The sequence below is a fragment of the Microcaecilia unicolor genome, chromosome 1, assembly GCF_901765095.1.
Source record: "Microcaecilia unicolor chromosome 1, aMicUni1.1, whole genome shotgun sequence".
NCBI classification, from domain to species: domain Eukaryota; kingdom Metazoa; phylum Chordata; class Amphibia; order Gymnophiona; family Siphonopidae; genus Microcaecilia; species Microcaecilia unicolor.
Window position 1 is genome coordinate 416,126,829 of NC_044031.1, and position 20,251 is coordinate 416,147,079.

Here is a 20,251-nt window from a genome sequence, read left to right on the forward strand (position 1 = left end):
GCATAGCCACGGTGGTGGTGGGGGGGGGGGGGGGATGGGCCACCTCAATTTCAACTTGGGATCCCTCTGTTTTCCTGGATGGAGGGGATGCCAAGCAGCATATTCAATAGGCACACTTTACCACTACTGCTGGCTCTCTCATGCATGCTGAGTTCAGGTCTAACTGACAATGTGTGGTAAAGCTGGCATTAGCAGCAAAGCTTGCCTGTTGAATAAGTGCTGCTGCGGGCTCGACTCACGCAAGAGTGGTCTTCAGCTGGTGGGGTAAGGCATCCTGGCCAGCTCACTTATTTTATATTTTGAGGAGCCGAGGGTGGAGACCGTGGGGGCTGGTGGGAGAGAGAATTGCATGCCCACCCAGAATTGGCTGTGTGGCTACACCATTGGTGGTAGGCAAGTAATGGAAGCACTACTGAGGATACAGAAGGAGACGGAGCCCATGGAAGGGAAGAGAGAACGGAGGAGATGGTGTCCATGAATGGAGGGGAGGGGAAGGGGAAGGGAAGAGATGGAGAATAGATAGAATTGAAAAGGAGGAAAAATGGATGAAACTTGAATGTGAAAGATGGATATAGGGCAGGATGAGAAAGAGGGGAAAAAAAGAAATAGTGAAAAGACAGGAGCCCCTGAAGCAGAGTTCAGGGCACAGGGAAGCAGAAACAGAACCTGAGACAGGGAAGGAGATGATTGGAAAGATAAAATCACCATCTCATTCCCCACCCCCATTATCTTTCCCTTCATTCTTCTGCCTTATTTAACCCCCCCACCACCACCAAATTCTTTTATGAAGACATAACTGCATGGTCAAAACAATTTCAATGCAGGTACAGCATAAGAATACAACATTAGAATTGGGATCATGCACAATTAAGTATGTGCATTTGTTAGTGCACATTCAGTCCTTTAGTGTGCCTTTAAACATTTTTTGTGTGCACAACATGGATTTAAGAGACAATAACTTAGTTTGTGCCCATTAAAATGTCACAATGCTCATTTAAAAATACATATTTATGTAAAACAAACTGTAAGTCAAACAATCAGTTAAAAAGGCCAAACTAGCCACAAATTAACTAAATATTTTTTCCCTTTCCACATATCTAGTTAATTTATAAAATGCACCTGCCTGTTGTAAACCTACTATAATGTAGACTCCTATAACCTACTACTACTATTTATCATTTCTATAGCGCTACTAGACGTACATAGCACTGCACTTTTGAACATGAAGAGACAGTCCCTGCTCGACAGAGCTTGCAATCTAATCAAGAGAATTTTGAAAAAAAGCAACTGCACATGCATGAGAATTTCCCTTTCCAGAATTTTCCTCGCCGTACTCTGTCATTGATACTAAGCAAAAAGGGAGAAGTTACAGCTTATTTATCATTTATTTAAAATTCCTATGTACCACCTTCATACGGGCAACATCACCCTAGGCAGTGTGTAACATATGATAAAACAAAAGGCAAAAGCAAATGAAAAGCAAAATGACAGAGAGAGAAAAATACTTGATACACAGACCTCTGAACAAATTGCAACACTGGTGAAAGCCAGACTAAACATCTGAAACCACAGGCACTGAAAATGAGGAAGAATTCAAATTATATCAGATCAGAAGATGGTAAAACCCTGCATGAACCAGAAGGCAAGGAACAGGATAAAACCAGGTCTTAAGTTTCTTCCTAAAGGACAAATACTTCAACTCAGACCTGATTTTCAATGAAAGCCCATTCCATAAAGAGATGGCACCAATACAGAATGCTCTAACTCTCCTATGAGGTCTCTGGTCCTCTTTGAAGGCTGGTATAAACCCCTAACTAGATCTTGCTGGATGCTTTGATGAATCCTAACTCAGGCTTTCATTCAGATAGGTAAATCCATTTCCTCTCTTTATCCTGAATTACACACAAGTACCAACTGTGAGACTAATAATAGTGTGACCTGTGTGCATCTCAGATACCTCAGTACAACCAGTGGCATACCAAGGACTCTGTGAGTGGTGTGGCTGCACAGGGTACAGATATGGAGGGGCACAAATATTACTCCCAGCCCACCTTCTCCTTTCATTGGCAGTGTCAAAGCAGGCAGAGCAGGGAAGCATCAGTGGTTGAGTTGCACAGAGTATAACTATAGCTTGGTATGGACCTGAGTACAGTTGTGTCTGCAGTATTCTAGATTTTTTTTTGCCTGTGTGAGTCTACAGGGAGACCCACATAGGATACTACAGTAATCCAGCAGTGATACCACCAGGGCCTGTGCCAGCTTTCGAAAGGTTAAAAAAAACCCAACAACAACAGATTACTCTCAAGATTTCAGTTTTTGGGCATTTTGAGTTGTTTTTCATCAAGTAGGTAAAAACATCCTTTAAATTATCACTCAACCACTGCCAAATAGAAGTACACAGGTTCGCTTGGAGCAACGAGCTGAATATCAGGGAATACAAACAGTCCAATAATATATGGCCCAAACCAATTTCCCTAGGGGCTACATAAATATATTAAGTAATGGAGTGTGAGAATAGTCCCTTAAGTAAGCCGTTTTGTCTTCTCTGGCTGGAGCCAGACCTGGAACGGAGAAGAATTTCCAGGCTGTGTTTGGGGCATGGCTACCCCACCAGCCACAGACTGTGTTTTGGGCCTGCCAGCTAGAGGCCTGCTTGAGACTATTTACTGAACTACAGAGGCGTTTCACCATGTGTTCCTGGCTCTGTTATATAACAGGCTTCAGGATTCAGTTAATAAACCACTTACTTACATTTGTATACCTTTGTCTGGCTGTGTTATTTCGCAGACCCAACTTCAAATCTCCGTTTGGGGTATCACAAGGAGATAAAGACAAACACTGAGAAATAAAATACCACAGGACAAAAACATCAGAGAAGATGGCCTCCCCTTTATACCCACTGAGAAAGACCTCCCAGATAGAAAAGAGGTGACAACAATTCAGCCCCAGAAGCCTTCTCTTTGCCATGTCCTGCCTCTGCGAGAACAGGAAGTTGTGGCAGAGGGAAGGCTTCTAGGTGTACTGCTATGGATTTACAGCCTGTCTCACTAACACACTCAATAATTACTGTGGATTCTTTTATTTCGTATTAGGTAAATGAGACCTTTATTAAAGTTGCCAAAATCTACAATGATTAAGATATACACACTGATTAGCTATATACACACAATGATTAGCTATATAAACAATTATTACATCACTGGTCTCTAAATCTAAGCAATGCTAAGAGTTCTTAGACTAGGAAAAGAAGCAATAATACACTATACATTCAACATCACTGGTCAGGAATTTCAGGCCCTTATCTCATCAGCTGGGAGGCCTGTTGCAGTGAAAGCCTGAAGTCTCCTTATGACCAGGAACAAGTCTGCTGCGCGATACGTCTACCCACAGATGAGCCTCAAAACTCTGCTGCAACAAGCCCCCCCCTTTTATAAGGCTTAGAACTCATATTCAGAGCTAAGGAAAATTACAGAATGCCTCTCTGTTTAGGTAAACAAGCCATACTGTGTGAACGTGGTCACATGTTTTCCAAGTCCAGATGGCCAGGCTGAACTCTGAAAACAAGCACCATCCTCCTCTTCACATACCAAATTAGTTAGAGCTGTGTCTTATCTTCTGCATTCCAACTTATTTTCACACAATCAAAGTTAACACTCATTTTTAAACAGAATTACTTCTAATCAACAATACAGACCCCGAGTGCACTAGTCGGTCAAGACAGAGTTGAAAATCAAGGACAGAATGTAATAAAAGTGAATTTTAAAGATTGTTTTTCAACTCTGTCTGAACGACAGTCCATACATAAGTTATTACTCTACATCAGGTAAAACAACCAAAAAAAAGGAACAAGACAGATTATACAAATGGATAATATACTGAGAACTAATTTGTTCAGGTAATTTTCCCCTTTTTAATTACCCCTTAGACATGTAGGGAACAGATCGCCTAGTCTGGTATTAACAGACCAGACATTCAACAATAACAGTTTTAATAACATCCATAATTAAACTAATACCACGATCTGTTGCCCACCTGTAAGTGGCCTTTCTTCCCAAATGTCCACATTTCTGGTGTGCCCATGTCGCCAAACCTGAGCAATTATCTGGTTCTTCCAAACTTTCCACCTCAAGAGGTGTGATTTTGCTTTGTTCATCAGCCACTGCATTGTAAAGGCATTCTAGAGTATCACCCTTGCAATGAGCATCTATTTGAAAAACAGTAGCATTAGTATTTTACACAATTCTCTGCTTGCCACAATTCTCTGACCCACAAATCTTTGGTATTATTTTTCCAGTTGTTTTTATACCAAGTAGGTAGCCACATGGCTAATCCATTTGCCACAGACTATGAGTCAGTATATATTTATTTAATTTTAGTTACATTTATACCCCACGCTTTCCCACTCATGGCAGGCTCAATGCAGCTTACAGAGTCACAAGGAGCTGTGCCTGAAGTGGGAATTGAACTCAGTTCCTCAGGACCAGAGTCCACCACCCTAACCACTAGGCCACTCCTCCATTGCCCTAAATTCTCAGTTTTCAAAGCCATATAGGCAGCATATACACTAACTCTGCATATTGACTACTTCCTCCTTCTCCACTACATTCTAATGAACATTCTATTTTTGGATTGTAGGCTATCGCTTTCCACATTTTCTTTCCTCCAGCATACTTAGCAGAACCATCTGTAAACCACGCATGTTGCTGCTCCTCATTAATTAATTGATCATAGGCTTTTCCCCACCTGACTGGGCTCTCCACCCGATCCAGGGGTTCTAGCCCAGTTTAGCCTGTTTCTTTTCTAGTTATAAAAAACCTACGGCTCTAAAACCCCAGTATTGCCCGATTCCTTTGTTTTTGCCAAAGGCTCTAATTAGCATAATTTTTATTCCCTGAGACACTTAATTCTACTTCTAGTTGAACTGGCCACAGATCCAAAGCAATCTGTGTTGTCTGCTCATAAGCCTGTTAAAAAAAACCCTGTTGCTCTTCTCCCTTCCACTCAAGGTCATATTTTTACCTGATTACCCAGTGCCAGCATTTTACTTATGTGCTGCTTGCAATTAACACATTCCTATGCCTAAAAGTTTAAAAGTTTCCCTGCCTGAGACAGTTCTTGTATATTATAAGATTTATCTCACATCCCTTTCTTTTATATGTGCAATTAATGACTCCAAACTGAGTCTAAACATAATTTTGAAATCATGATATAAATGTACTTTCTTTTTGTTAATTTTCTCTTCTTCATTTCTTATATTTATACTGCATCACTCTTACAATGGCACACTTAGTTATCATTTAGTAAAGTATTCTGGCAAGCATATCATTTTAACTGTAAATCACACACTTATCATTCCAATTCTGTACTTTTCCTATACTGTTTATCCTGGCTCTAACGGGTTTTCAGATAAGCAATACTGTTACATAGTAGCATAGTAAATGACAGCAGATAAAGACCTGTACGGTCCATCCAGTCTACCCAACAAGATAGTATGTGATACCGTTCCTACTCTCTTTTTGCCTGCAGCAAACCACAACAAAAGGCAATGATTCATTTAAACCGGAATGCTATTCCTCCCATTATGACCACTCAGTGGCTATAATAACACATAGTACCTCATCCCAGCCTTTGAATTCAACTCTCCTCTGCATTCCTCTTAAAAAGGTGTCATTCTTTGTACGAATCTCACCCTTGTCGCCAAAAATGTACTGCTATGGATTTACAGCCTGTCTCACTAACACAGATTACTCAATAATTACTGTGGATTCTTTTATTTCGTATTAGGTAAATGAGACCTTTATTAGAGGTGCCAAAATCTACATTGATTAAGATATATACAATGATTAGCTATATAAACAATCATTAAATCACTGGTCTCTAAATCTAAGCAATGCTAAGAGTTCTTAGACCAGGAAAAGAAGCAATAATACACTATGCATACAACATCACTGGTCAGGAATTTCAGGCCCTTATCTCATCAGCTGGGAGGCCCTTGCTGCAAAAACCCGAAGTCTCCTTATGACCAGGAACAAGTCCTCTGTGCGATACGTCTACCCACAGATGAGTCTCAAAACTCTGCTGCAACAAGCCCCCTATAAGGCTTATAACTCATATTCAGAGCTAAGGAAAATTACAGAATGCTTCTCTGTTTAGGTAAACAAGCCATACTGTGGGAACATGGTCACATGTTTTCCAAGTTCAGGTGGCCAGGCTGAACTCTGAAAACCAGCACCATCATCCTCTTCACATACCAAATTAATTAGAGCTGTGTCTTATCTTCTGCATTCAAACTTATTTTCACACAATCAAAGTTAAACACTCATTTTTAAACAGAATTACTTCTAATCAACAATATTATACTGTTACTTCTATACCGCAGTAACCAATATTTGTTCTATGCGGTTCACATCAAGACAACATCACAGGCATACCTGAGGATGATACAGATCTTAATAACACACAGACCCCGAGTGCACTGGTCGGTCAAGACAGAGTTGAAAAACAATCTTTAAAATTCACTTTTATTACACTAGGGCCAGTAGCAGCCAGGCTGTTTTGATTGCTGATGCTACCAGAAGGCTGGAGGACTACAGCACACGATGAAGGGGGTAGGGAGAGAAGGGAGGGATTATGGGGAAGTATACACGTATTGAAACTTGGGTAGCAGAGAGGTGGCAAGCCATTTTTGGGGAGAGTGACTCTTGCCACCCTGTATCACCCCACAGCAATACTTATGATCCCTACCCCTCTACTGTTCTTGCTTACTTTCAAAACCCAACTTCCTTTCTGTTTTTTTCTCTTCCACCCTGATATCCTACAAGTCATCTCTCTCACATACAGAACCATACCCCTTCATGTTTCTAGCAGCCTGCAAGCCATCCCAATCAACCAGCCTGGGAAGAGTTAATGCATATGCAAATTAGGCAAATCCCTAGAGCCCAAATTTAGGAGGGGCCCTCTCAAATGCTCTGGTTCAATGGCTCCCAAGGCAGATTTTTGTCCTTGTAAGTCAACTGCTGTCGGAAAGAAGCATGAGGATCAAGGCCACTGGTCTGTCTATTCTCCCCAGCCCCAATTCATTGTACTCCAGTTGACTGGAGGAGTTGAAGAGCACTGATTCTTACTTGTTCCTTCCTCCTCTGCTGGTTTTCCTATGCACGCAGAACCACTCAGGTCCCACCAAAGAGTTAACCTTGCCCCAAGTCCCCCCCCCCCAACAAGCTAGTCTACCTGCCTCCAGTACCCCCTCCCCATAACAGCCAATCCCCTTAAACCTTCCAAACCATGCTACTACTACTACTACTACTACTACTACTATTTAGCATTTCTATAGCGTTACAAGGCGTACGCAGCGCTGCATAAACATAGAAGAAAGACAGTCCCTGCTCAAAGAGCTTACAATCTAATAGACAAAAAAATAAATAAAGTAGGCAAATCAAATCAATTAATGTGAATGGGAAGGAAGAGAGGAGGGTAGGTGGAGGCGAGTGGTTACAAGTGGTTACGAGTCAAAAGCAATGTTAAAGAGGTGGGCTTTCAGTCTAGATTTAAAGGTGGCCAAGGATGGGGCAAGACATAGGGGCTCAGGAAGTTTATTCCAGGCGTAGGGTGCAGCGAGACAGAAGGCGAGAAGTCTGGAGTTGGCAGTAGTGGAGAAGGGAACAGATAAGAAGGATTTATCCATGGAGCGGAGTGCACGGGAAGGGGTGTAGGGAAGGACGAGTGTGGAGAGATACTGGTCACACCTCTCCTTAAGAAGCCTTCACTCGACCCTACTTGTCCCTCTAATTACCGACTCATCTCCCTCCTTCCTTTTCTCTCCAAATTACTTGAGCGTGCTGTTCACCACCGCTGCCTTGATTTTCTCTCCTCACATGCTATTCTTGACCCACTACAATCTGGTTTTTGCCCTCTCCACTCAACCGAAACTGCGCTTACTAAAGTCTCCAATGACCTATTACTGGCTAAATCCAGAGGTCAATATTCCATCCTCATTCTTCTTGATCTTTCCGCTGCTTTTGACACTGTCGATCACAGCATACTTCTCGATACCCTGTCCTCACTTGGATTCCAGGGCTCTGTCCTTTCCTGGTTCTCTTCCTACCTTTCCCTCCGCACCTTTAGTGTTCACTCTGGTGGATCCTCTTCTACTTCTATCCCTCTGCCTGTCGGCGTACCTCAGGGTTCTGTTCTTGGTCCCCATCTCTTTTCTATCTACACTTCTTCCCTTGGTTCATTAATCTCATCCCATGGCTTTTCCTACCATCTCTATGCTGATGACTCCCAAATCTACCTTTCTACCCCTGATATCTCACCTTGCATCCAAACCAAAGTTTCAGCGTGCTTGTCTGACATTGCTGTCTGGATGTCTCAACGCCACCTGAAATTAAATATGACCAAAACCGAGCTTCTCATTTCCCCCCCCCCCCCCCCCCCCCCCACACACACACTTTTGGTAGAGTGCTCGGAAAGAAAGGGGCAGATTTTACGGATGTTGTAAAGAAAGAAACGACAGGTCTTGGCAATCTGCTGGATATGAGCAGAGAAGGAGAGAGAAGAGTCAAAGATGACCCCAAGGTTTCGAGCTGAGGAGACAGGGAGAATGAGAGAGCCATCAACAGAAATAGAAAACGGGGGGAGCGGGGAGGTGGGTTTGGGGGGGAAAATGAGAAGCTTGGTTTTGGTCATATTTAATTTCAGGTGGCGTTGAGACATCCAGACAGCAATGTCAGACAAGCACGCTAAAACTTTGGTTTGGATGCAAGGTGAGATATCAGGGGTAGAAAGGTAGATTTGGGAGTCATCAGCATAGAGATGGTAGGAAAAGCCATGGGATGAGATTAATGAACCAAGGGAAGAAGTGTAGATAGAAAAGAGATGGGGACCAAGAACAGAACCCTGAGGTACGCCGACAGGCAGAGGGATAGAAGTAGAAGAGGATCCACCAGAGTGAACACTAAAGGTGCGGAGGGAGAGGTAGGAAGAGAACCAGGAAAGGACAGAGCCCTGGAATCCAAGTGAGGACAGGGTATCAAGAAGTATGCTGTGATCGACAGTGTCAAAAGCAGCGGAAAGATCAAGAAGAATGAGGATGGAATATTGACCTCTGGATTTAGCCAGTAATAGGTCATTGGAGACTTAGTAAGCGCAGTTTCGGTTGAGTGGAGAGGGCGAAAACCAGATTGTAGTGGGTCAAGAATAGCATGTGAGGAGAGAAAATCAAGGCAGCGGCAGTGAACAGCATGCTCAAGTAATTTGGAGAGAAAAGGAAGGAGGGAGATGGGTCGGTAATTAGAGGGACAAGTAGGGTCGAGTGAAGGCTTCTTAAGGAGAGGTGTGACCACAGCATGTTTAAAGGCAGCAGGGACAGTCGCAGTGGAAAGTGAGAGGTTGAGAATGTGACAGATAAAAGGAATAAGAGCAGGAGAGATGGCATTAAGAAGGTGGGTGGGAATGGGATCAGAGGAACAGGTGGTACATTTTGAGGAAGAAAGGAGAAGTGTAGTTTCCTCAATAGTAACTTCAGGAAAGGAGGAAAGGGAATGAGGCTCCCTCCCGTATCATCCAGAACAGCACAACAGAAGATGCTGATACCACAGGGCTTCATGTGAGTTTGAACTGTGTGAATGTGTGTACTCTTGTAGCATTAACAGCAAATTAGCACAGCTAAAATTTTGTAAATTTTTCTTCGCTTTTTACTTCTTTTTATAGGATTGACCTGCACCCACCAGAAAGCCTTGCTCAGCTAAACCCCTAAATCAGTCTTTTACTTGCTGTGTGAGCACAGTGATAGAAAATCTGAAGTGTGCTAATGGACTTCAAACCAGCACTAAAATAGTTAAGGGAAAGGGAAGGAAAGCAGAATTTTAAAAAAGTATTCAAGCCTTAGGCAATAAAGAGAATGTAGTAGCATTTCAGTAAGAGTGATCCAACCATTTCACCTTTAAATAATGGAAAATCTGTTTTTGTTAATGATTGTCATGTTTGTGTGCATATGAGAGACCTTTGACTACAAAGTCTTACAAGATTACAAAGCAAGACCTGGAAGAAGGAACATTTGCAATAAGGTCACATCAAGAGCTCAGTAAGTCTTTATTGTTCTGCTTAATGGAAAGTATTAAGAAGAATAAAAAAGTAGCCTAATTGTTTAACAGAAATATTTATATTTTACAGCTGTGGGGGTGAGGGGCTTCTTAAATATACTTGTTTAACTAAGTTTTAGTAAAAAAAAAAAAGCCCCTTTATTTGTAATGTGATTGCTAGTAATTAAACACTGAAAGAGAGCAATTTTCAAAGGGGCCCTTTTACTAAGCTGTGTCAGGTGCATAGGCTTGTCTATTGCAGCAAAAAATGAAGTACCATGGTACACACTACAGCATCATGCAGTAGCTGTGGAATCTCTTCGATCCCCAATATGCCTGAAACACATGAACTTTATTCAACCACAACATCACCTTGTATTTGTTTCTCTACCGGACCTGGCGAATGCCTCTACGGTACCATGTAAGCCACATTGAGCCTGCAAATAGGTGGGAAAATGTGGGATACAAATGTAACAAATAATAATAATAATAAATAATGTGCATGCACTAAATAATTGTATTTTTTTGAGGAGGTTTATCAGAGGTGGAGAGTGGGCATTCCTGTACTAACCAGTTGGCACATGGATAATGTAGAAGCCCTTACCAGCTACAAAATAGGTGCTGGTAAGTGCTCCTGTGGTAATTTTTAAAAATGGCCGCACACTAACGGCAAATTAGCACATGGCCATTCATGAAAAAAATAAAAATAATCAGGGGTTTTCTGGCCATGGTAAAAATGGCCAAAGCATGCAGGAAATGCCCACGTAAGGGCACGCTAAGGCCTATTTTTACTGCAGCTTAGTAAAAGGACCTCAAAGTGCTTTACCTGTGCAAATCAGCTAGCTGAAAATTGCCCACCCTGTATGTGGCTAAAAGTACTTGCCTGGTGTAACAACATGAATAATTTCCCAAATAAAAGTAGTGCATACTTTTATTTTGAAAATGAGTGCAAAGTACTGTGTCTGGGTGAATAATCTGGGTGGAGGAGTGGCCTAGTGGTTAGGGTGGTGGACTTTGGGCCTGAGGAACTGAGTTCAATTCCCACTTCAGGCACAGGCAGCTCCTTGTGACTCTGGGCAAGTCACTTAACCCTCCATAGCCACATTGAGCCTGCCATGAGTGGGAAAGCACAGAGTACAAATGTAACAAAAATAAATAATCTTAATTTTGCAGCTATGCAGGCACTTTGAACAGTGCCCTCAAAAAAGGCAATTTTCAAAGCAATTTCTGCAGATAAAACGTATGCATTAGAAGTATAAAAATAGGAACAAATAAGTGTTATTGTATTAGAAAAGAAAAATCTGAAGTTATGTAAGAAGGTAATAGTAACATAGTAGATGACGACAGAAAAAGACCTGCACGGTCCATCCAGTCTGCCCAAGATAAACTCATATGTGTATACCTTACCTTGATTTGTACCTGTCTTTTTCAGGGCACAGACCTATATTAATACAATACATATGTTTGTACAAAAAATGTTAAAAGGTTACATAAAAATGAAGATTAAAAAAAGTATCCTACTTGTATAAATCAGCTCTCTGAAAACTGCCCATCTCCATGCTACTTAAACTCTATGCAATATTCTCACACAGTGGGAATTTTAGCCTTGTTAGGAAGAGGTATTCCCAGGCAGATGTTTAGGTATTTTTTTCTCAGGTACGTAGCATTCTCATGTCACAGTACATCATAACTTTAGGAATTCAGAGCATCAGCTAAACTTCTCAAAGAATAACTTTGCAGCTTGACAGCTTCCTCCTCGGAGCTGCCACAGTACCCATTTCTAGAAGGCAGACATTGTGTTCAGTCCTGGTTCCATATATGCTATGTTCCATGTATGTTACCATGTATGTATTGTAATTCTGTTACCCGGAAATGGCAACCGCCATTATGGCAAATGTAAGCCACATTGAGCCTGCAAATTGGTGGGAAAATGTGGGATACAAATGCTACAAATAAATAAATAAATAAATAAAAACTTCATCTGCAATGTCACCACCTCCCCAGGGATTGGCCTCCCCATCAAAGTCTCAACAGGGACACGAGGTCAGTGCGCCCACAGCAGCATCATACACACATGTAAGGTATGACCAAGTAGGGCTGCTCTGTTGCTTGAGTGTGGGAGGAGGTGTGAGATGTTGCGGACAGAGGAAGCAAGGGACCTTGGTAGGCAATTTATTTATTTATTTATTTGTGACTTATATCCCACATTTTCCCACACATGCAGGCGCAATGTGGCTTACAGAGAATTAAATAAGAGTACAAACTTAACAGTTTAGGCAAGCATAAAGAAGTGAGTAGGAGGGAAGAAACTAACAAAGTGAACTAGATAGGGTAAGGAACAAGGGATGCTTTAATCAGCATGGTAAATTGAGGGGTAAGTCTTAGCAAAGAGGAATGTCTTTAACAACTTCTTAAAAAGGGCATGGTCCACTTGAGTTTTAAGGTGACGAGGTAATGTGTTCCAGTATTTGGGACTCCAATAACGGAAAGACGAGGCGAAGATTTTCTTATACTTAACTCCCTTACAATTCGGAAAATGGAGGTGGAGATAGGACCGAGCAGCAGGGTTGGCATTTCTAGGCGGAAGATCGATCAAGGGAAGCATGTATTCCGGAGCAGCCCCATAGACGATTTTATGTGTTAGGGAGCAGATCTTAAAAGCAATGCGCTCCTGTACAGGCAGCCAATGAAGTTTTAATCGCAGGGGGTCGGCGTGTGCGAATCTCCTTTCGTTTAGGATGAGCCTCGCCGCAGTGTTCTGAGCCGTTTGGAAAGTTTTCAATAAGGAGGCCTGGCAGCCCACATAAATACCACTACAATAATCCAGGTGGGATAGCACGAACCATTTATTGAAACCAAAGAACAAGTTGCATAGGAATACCCAGAAAGAAATGTATATACATATGTATATATAAATATTTATTCTGACATGTATGTGAGACTACGATGCCCATGTATCTCTGTATGTCAGTCCGTGATAGCTTAGTACTAGAAACAAACTATCCCATAGAGTAACATCAATTTAACATTGTTAAATGCATACAGTCCATGAGGGCTGACAGCAGGTTCTGTGTGAGGGCCTGGAACTGCTGCTGGATCTCACAAATCATGGCTGGTTGCTGGGCCTCATGGGTACCTACATGGCAACTGCCATGGGGACATCCCAGTCCTGTGGGGGCAGCAGCTGCATGAGGCAACGTGGCACAGGGCCAAATGGGTTGTCCACTGTGGAAACTAGTTAATAATGCTTGCTTCTACATAAATACATAAGTAATGCCACACTGGGTAAAGACCAAGGGTCCATCGAGCCCAGCATCCTGTCCACGACAGCGGCCAATCCAGGCCAAGGGCACCTGGCAAGCTTCCCAAACGTACAAACATTCTATACATGTTATTCCTCTAATTGTGGATTTTTCCCAAGTCCATTTAGTAGTGGTTTATGGACTTGTCCTTTAGGAAACCGTCTAACCCCTTTTTAAACTCTGCTAAGTTAACCGCCTTCACCACGTTCTCTGGCAACGAATTTCAGAGTTTAATTATGCGTTGGGTGAAGAAACATTTTCTCCGATTTGTTTTAAATTTACTACACTGTAGTTTCATTGCATGCCCCCTAGACCTAATATTTTTGGAAAGCGTGAACAGACGCTTCACATCAACCTGTTCCACTCCACTCATTATTTTATATACTTCTATAGATCAACTCTCTGTAGCAGTGTCACCTCTGTGGGGATATCTAGATAAAGCAGCCTCATACCTACTGGTATTCCCTGGCCGATATTGTAGTCTAAAATTGTAGAGAGATAGAGCAGCCAGCCACCTGAGCCCAGTCGCGTCCAATTTTGCAGCGGTCAAAGGGTTATTGTCTGTTTTCACTGTGAATTCCAATCCATACAAGTAGTCTCTAAATTTGTTCACCACTGCCCACTTGGGAGTAGAAACTCTAGCTTATGTGTTGGACAGGTTCTCGCAATCTTAAATAGAATCCAACTTGCTTCAGTCCATCAGGATGTGGCTGATACAACATTGCTCCCAGTCCTTCCAGGCAAGCATATGTATGCAGTTCATAGCGCTAGCCTGAATCAGCGAATGCAAGTACAGGAGCATTAACAAGCAGTCTATTATGCCCCTAAATGCATTCTCACATTCAGGAGTCCATCAGGCACCAAAATACTCAGCTACTTTATAGTAGGAATTTCTCCATTTATGCGATCTCAAATGGCCACAAATGCAAGCAACCCATGTCAAAGGACACACACTTGATCTCATCTCACACAAACTCTCAACAGACCAGAACCTAACAATAATAAATACGAAATGGACAGAGACACCCTGGACCGACCACTACAAACTAAACTTATCCCTACATTGGTGGAAGAAAGGTATACAATGAATACTAGAACACACATCCTACAGCACAAGAGGTCAAGTAGACACGAAAACATTCTGGCAACTAATATACAATAACGAATGGGCAACAAAAACATACTCCATATACTACCTCATAGAATGGGACAAAATATGCAAAAGCATACTAGATGAAATTGCACCCTTACAAACAAGAACCCCACGCAAGCATAACTCGACACCATGGTTCAACGATGAACTGAAAAAGTTAAAAACACAAACCAGGAAACTCGAACAAGCATGGAATAAAACAAAAGATTAACATACACTCAACAGATGGAAACAAATACAAAGAAAATACAAATACACAATAAGACAGGCCAAAAGATCATACTATAAAACCAAAGTAGGGACAGATTACAAAGACATGAAGAAATTATACCAACTCGTGAACAAACTCCTAGACACCAACTTGGTCACTACCACAAATACAGACATCCCATCTGCAGATAAACTTGCGAAAACAGTTACCCAGGCGATTAGTAGGTTTTCCAACACTCACTGTAAACTAGATACCTGTACCAGCTACCTAATGAAATCCACCCCTGACCGCTTCATAGCAGACCTCACATCCCACCTAAATTACATGCTTCAGCAAGGCCTGTTCCCTAAGGAAAATGGCAATATCCTACTCACCCCAATACCAAAAGATACCAAGAAAAAAAACAAATGAAATCACTAACTACCGTCCAGTAGCATCTATCCCGTTGGTAGTCAAACTGATGGAAAGCATGGTAACCAAACAACTTACAAATTACATAAACAAAGTCTCAATATTACACGAATCACAATCAGGCTTTCGCCCCCTCCACACCATGGAAACAGCATTACTCACTCTTCTAGCCAAATTCAAGCAGGAAATAGCAACAGGCAAAAACATCCTTCTCTTCCAATTCGACATGTCTAGTGCATTCGACATGGTAAACCATAATATATAATAAGATTACTAAATAAGTTCGGGATTGGTGGAAGCATACTTAACTGGATCAAGGGCTTCCTAACCACAAGAACATATCAAATTAAATTAAATTCAAACATATCATCACCGTGGAAAGCAGACTGTGGAGAACCTCAAGGATCACCGCTATCACCGATCCTATTCAACTTAATGATGACCCCACTTGCCAAGTCCTTATCCAACCATGGCCTTAACCCTTTCATATATGCAGATGATGTCACAATATACATTCCTTACAAAATCAAACTGACAGAAATCACCAACGAAATCAAGCTGGGCCTGAACATCATGGATTCATGGGCAAATGCATTTCAACTAAAACTCAATAAAGAAAACACTCATTGTCTCATCCTCTCATCCCAACACAGCGCCGACATCCCCACAAGTATCAACACCCCAGATCACACCCTTTCTATCTCACACAGCTTGAAAATCCTCGGCGTTACAATAGACCGTAGCTTAACACTAGAGAGCCAAGTGGCATCCACAACAAAGAAAATGTTCCACTCAATGTGGAAACTCAAATGCGTGAAGCAATTCTTCCCGAGGGAAACATTTCACAACCTGATACAATCAATCGTACTAAGCCACTTAGATTACTGCAATGGAATTTATGCGGGATGTAAAGAACAAACCTTAAAGAAACTTCATACCGCTCAAAAAACGGCAGCTAGGCTTATATTTGGTAAAACGCGATTTGAAAGCACAAAACCCCTCCACGAAAAACAACACTGGCTCCCAATCAAAGAATACATCACCTTCAAAATCTGCACCCTGGTTCACAAAATCATCTACGGAGAAGCCTCGAGTTACATGACAGACTTGATCGACTTACCATCCGAATCAACATGACCTTATCTAAATCTGCACTACCCAAGCTGCAAAGGACTTAAATACAAAACAACTTATGCATCTAGTTTTTCTTACATAAGCACACAACTGTGGAATGCATTACCAAGCTGGGCCTGAACATTATGGATTCATGGGCAAATGCATTTCAACTAAAACTCAATAAAGAAAAAACTCATTGTCTCATCCTCTTATCCCAACACAGCGTCGACATCCCCACAAGTATCAACACCCCAGATCACACCCTTCCTATCTCACACAGCTTGAAAATCCTCGACGAGAGTCATGAGATAGGAGGTAGTGTCCTATTGTGGATTAAAAATTGGTTAAAAGATAGAAAACAGAGAGTAGGGTTAAATGGTCAGTATTTTCAATGGAGAAGGGTAGATAGTGGGGTTCCTCGGGGGTCTGTGCTGACACCGCTGCTTTTTAACATATTTAATAATGATCTAGAGATGGGAGTAACTAGTGAGGTAATTAAACTTGCTGATGACACATAGTTATTCAAAGTTGTTAAATCGCGAGAGGATTGTGAAAAATTACAAGAGGACCTTACGAGACTGGGAGACTGGGCGTCTAAATGGCAGAAGTTTAATGTGAGCAAGTGCAAAGTGATGCATGTAGGAAAGAGGAACCCGAACTATAGCTACGTAATGCAAGGTTCCACGTTTGCAGTCACTGACCAAGAATGGGATCTCGGCGTCGTTGTTGATGATACATTTAAGCCCTCTGCTCAGTATGCTTTGGTAGCTAAGAAAGCAAATAGAATGTTAGGTATTATTAGGAAAGGAATGGAAAACAAAAGTGAGGATGTTATAATGCCTTTGTATCAGTCCATGGTGTGACCGCACCTCGAATATTGTGTTCAATTCTGGTCACCGCATCTCAAAAAAGATATAGTGGAATTAGAACTGGTACAGAGAAGGGCAACGAAAATGATAAAGGGGATGGGATGACTTCCCTATGCGGAAAGGCTGAAGCATCTAGGGCTCTTCAGCTTGGAGAAGAGACGACTGAAGGGAGATATGATAGAGGTCTATAAAATAATGAGTGGAGTGGAATGTGTAGATGTGAATCGTTTGTTTACTCTTTCCAAAAATACTACTACTACTACTTAGCATTTCTATAGCTAGGACTAGGGGGCATGTGATGAAGCTACAAAGTAGTAAATTTAAAATGAATCGGAGAAAATGTTTCTTCACTCAACATGTAATTAAACTCTGGAATTTGTTGCCAGAGAATGTGGTAAAGGTGGTTAGCTTACCAGAGTTTAAAAAAGGTCTGGACTGCTTCCTAAAGGAAACGTCCATAGACCACTATTAAATTGATTTGGGGGAAATCCACTGCTTATTTCTGGGATAAGCAGCATAAAATGTATTGAACTTTTCTGGGATGTTGCCAGGGATTTGTGACGTGGATTGGCCACTGTTGGAAACAGGATGCTGGGCTTGATGGACCTTTGGTCTGTCCCAGTATGGCAATACTTATGTACTTATAAATGGAATATGTTAGCTTTGGGAAATGTGCATAGCAAATGTCTTTGTATTTTGTTCAGTAGAAAAGGACATGCATTTCTGTTTTTATTTCTCCATTGCTGTAGTACATGCTAAGCTTAACTTCTTGGGGTTCCCAGTTCAATTTTGGTCTAAATATTTTTATTTCTAATTTGTGACCCCTTGTTTTGTATTTGGTAAGGGTCTGTTGGTGTGGTAGTAATAACAGGTGGGGAAATGGGAGGGAAGGCAGGGAGGAGAGGAGATTGGAGAAGGGAGCCCTCCTTTATTTTCTGACCTGGGCCCTAGCATGTCTAACACTGGTCCTGACCCTTGCTGTATAGCTGGTGGGGATCCCCAAGCACCCCCAGCTGAGGACCACCTCCAAAGACAGCCAGAACTCTCTTCTACCAAGCTCTGCAGTCGGCGACAGCATCCTTGAGTCACCGACAACTAAGTATGCGTGGGGTGCCGGCATCAGTAGCTTAGAGATGTTGCTGCTGCCTACCAAGCTTGGTAAAAGGGAATTCTGGTTACCTTCAAAGAAAGTCTTCAACTACAGAGCTTGGGGAGCCTCATTAGCTAATGCATTTATATTTTGAGGTGAGGGTAGGGCGGGGCAGAAAAATTTTGTGCCCACCAGCTTTGGGCTCAGGCCCACCCAATATTGGCTGTATGGCTATGCCACTGGTCTGCCCTGGTTACTCATCTGGCTCATATTATTTTTGGCGGACTATGTTCTCGCTGTTTGACCCATCCCTTGTTAATGGAAGTCCCTCCCTCATAGCATCAAGCTTACACTGCAAAGCAGCCAATTGGAACTTCATATGATCTATTTGAGTTCTGTATTCACTTTCACTCATGGAGGTGAACCCACTGTGCCCCCCTTCCTTTCTTCTAGGGGAGCACTATTCACTTTGAGCAATCAAGGCTGTTCTGGGGGACTCTTAAAAGTCTTGAGGGTGTGGCCCTCCCATCTATGGTGACTGGGAAGGCTCCTAAAAATCACCTGGTCTTCCTCCTCCCTGATCCTCCGTATATAACTGACAAATAAGGAGGGGATTGTTTCTGTGACCTGCCAAACCAAACTTAAGCATATTTTAATTGGTTTACGTTAATAAAACATATTTTGGTTTATCAACGATCTGCTTTTATAGTTTCCATCTCTTGGGCTTGGACAGCACCCTTCATTACAGCTTTGAGCAATACCTGTTCCAAACATGTGACATATTGAAACAATTTCTCCCCAAGACTCTGCATGGTAGTCTTGAAGCGGATGTAACAGTCCTCCCTACCTCTCATACTATCATACCTGCCTTCCAGTAATTCCAAGCAATCTTTAGCAGTAGCGCCCAGCTTAGATAGGGTCAACGAAAATACTGCATCCAGAGCTGGTGCCCACAAACTTTCCACCACCCTTTTCTTTTTCTCTCCCGCTGCATATTGCCATTGCTGAACTATTTGAAAAGCTAACATCATCCAAAAGTCTTCTCTCCTGGGAAAATAGGCTTAATCCCTGAAAATCAGCCTCTTATAAGGACTAGTGCCATAGTGAGGCAGGCTGCAGACATTTTTCCAACACCTTCCCTATAGTACCAATTAATGCTTCAGGGGAATAAGCTATCAATCTCTTTCCTGGGGCTGAATGCCCGATATAACTGGTAATATTATCCTTCATATTTCAAAAAGTCAACTTTTCTTTCCAAGCAGTGGGAGTCTGAGGGTGCATACCCCTCTCTTCTACTACCACTATAGGGCAGTGGCGTAGCCAGACCTGACTTTTTGGGTGGGCCCAGAGCTAATCTTGGTGGGCACTATGTATATAGGTATGAGTAGTGTTTCTTGGGATACTACAAAATAATGCCTTAGAATGCACTTGATGATGGATTTCTACATAGTCTGCCCAACAGCTGCCCTGCATCAATACAAACCACATACATACTTAATGGAAAAATTGATATTTGTAAATATAGTTACATTATGCCATATCAAACCTGACCAGACATAAGTCTACTATAATGGCAAACATCTCAACGTACATGACAGGATCGATCCTGCATTATAATTACAGCAATGACATATAACAATGTGTTCAAATTCTGGTAGCACCTCAGTAATAGCAACAAAAACAAGTCACTGCCAGGTACTTTGTGAAATAACACTAAATCCTGCAAAGAGGCTTCTTAGAGCCTATGTTGCAAACCTTAACACCAATTCCAGTAACAATACCTTACAAAGGCAGCAGTATACACAACAGCACTATGCATTCCATTGGAAAAGCCAGACAACATCCCCACTTAAAAACCCACCAAGGCACCATGACAAATATGCAACCTTTTTAAAATTTTAACTTGGGTACTATTAAAATTTATTGATGGTGGGTCTGGGTGGGCTCCTGCTGCCTAGGGGGGGGGGGGGAGTATATTTAATGATTAAATATACCTTTTTTGGCCATAGGCAGTGAG

General features: G+C 42.0%; 1 protein-coding gene across 2 annotated transcripts in view; it reads left to right on the forward strand.

Annotated features, from left to right (window-relative positions):
- The first annotated feature begins 10,024 nt into the window (after window positions 1-10,024).
- The window catches only part of LOC115475709 (beta-Ala-His dipeptidase-like), a 190,747-nt gene continuing 180,520 nt past the window's right edge, over window positions 10,025-20,251 (forward strand). Inside the window, exon 1 of one of the 2 annotated variants that reach the window (XM_030211654.1) lies at window positions 10,025-10,084. The gene's annotated coding sequence lies outside the window, so the exon portion shown is untranslated. The remainder of the gene's footprint in view (window positions 10,085-20,251) is intronic. The other variant, XM_030211663.1, reaches the window with a different exon arrangement.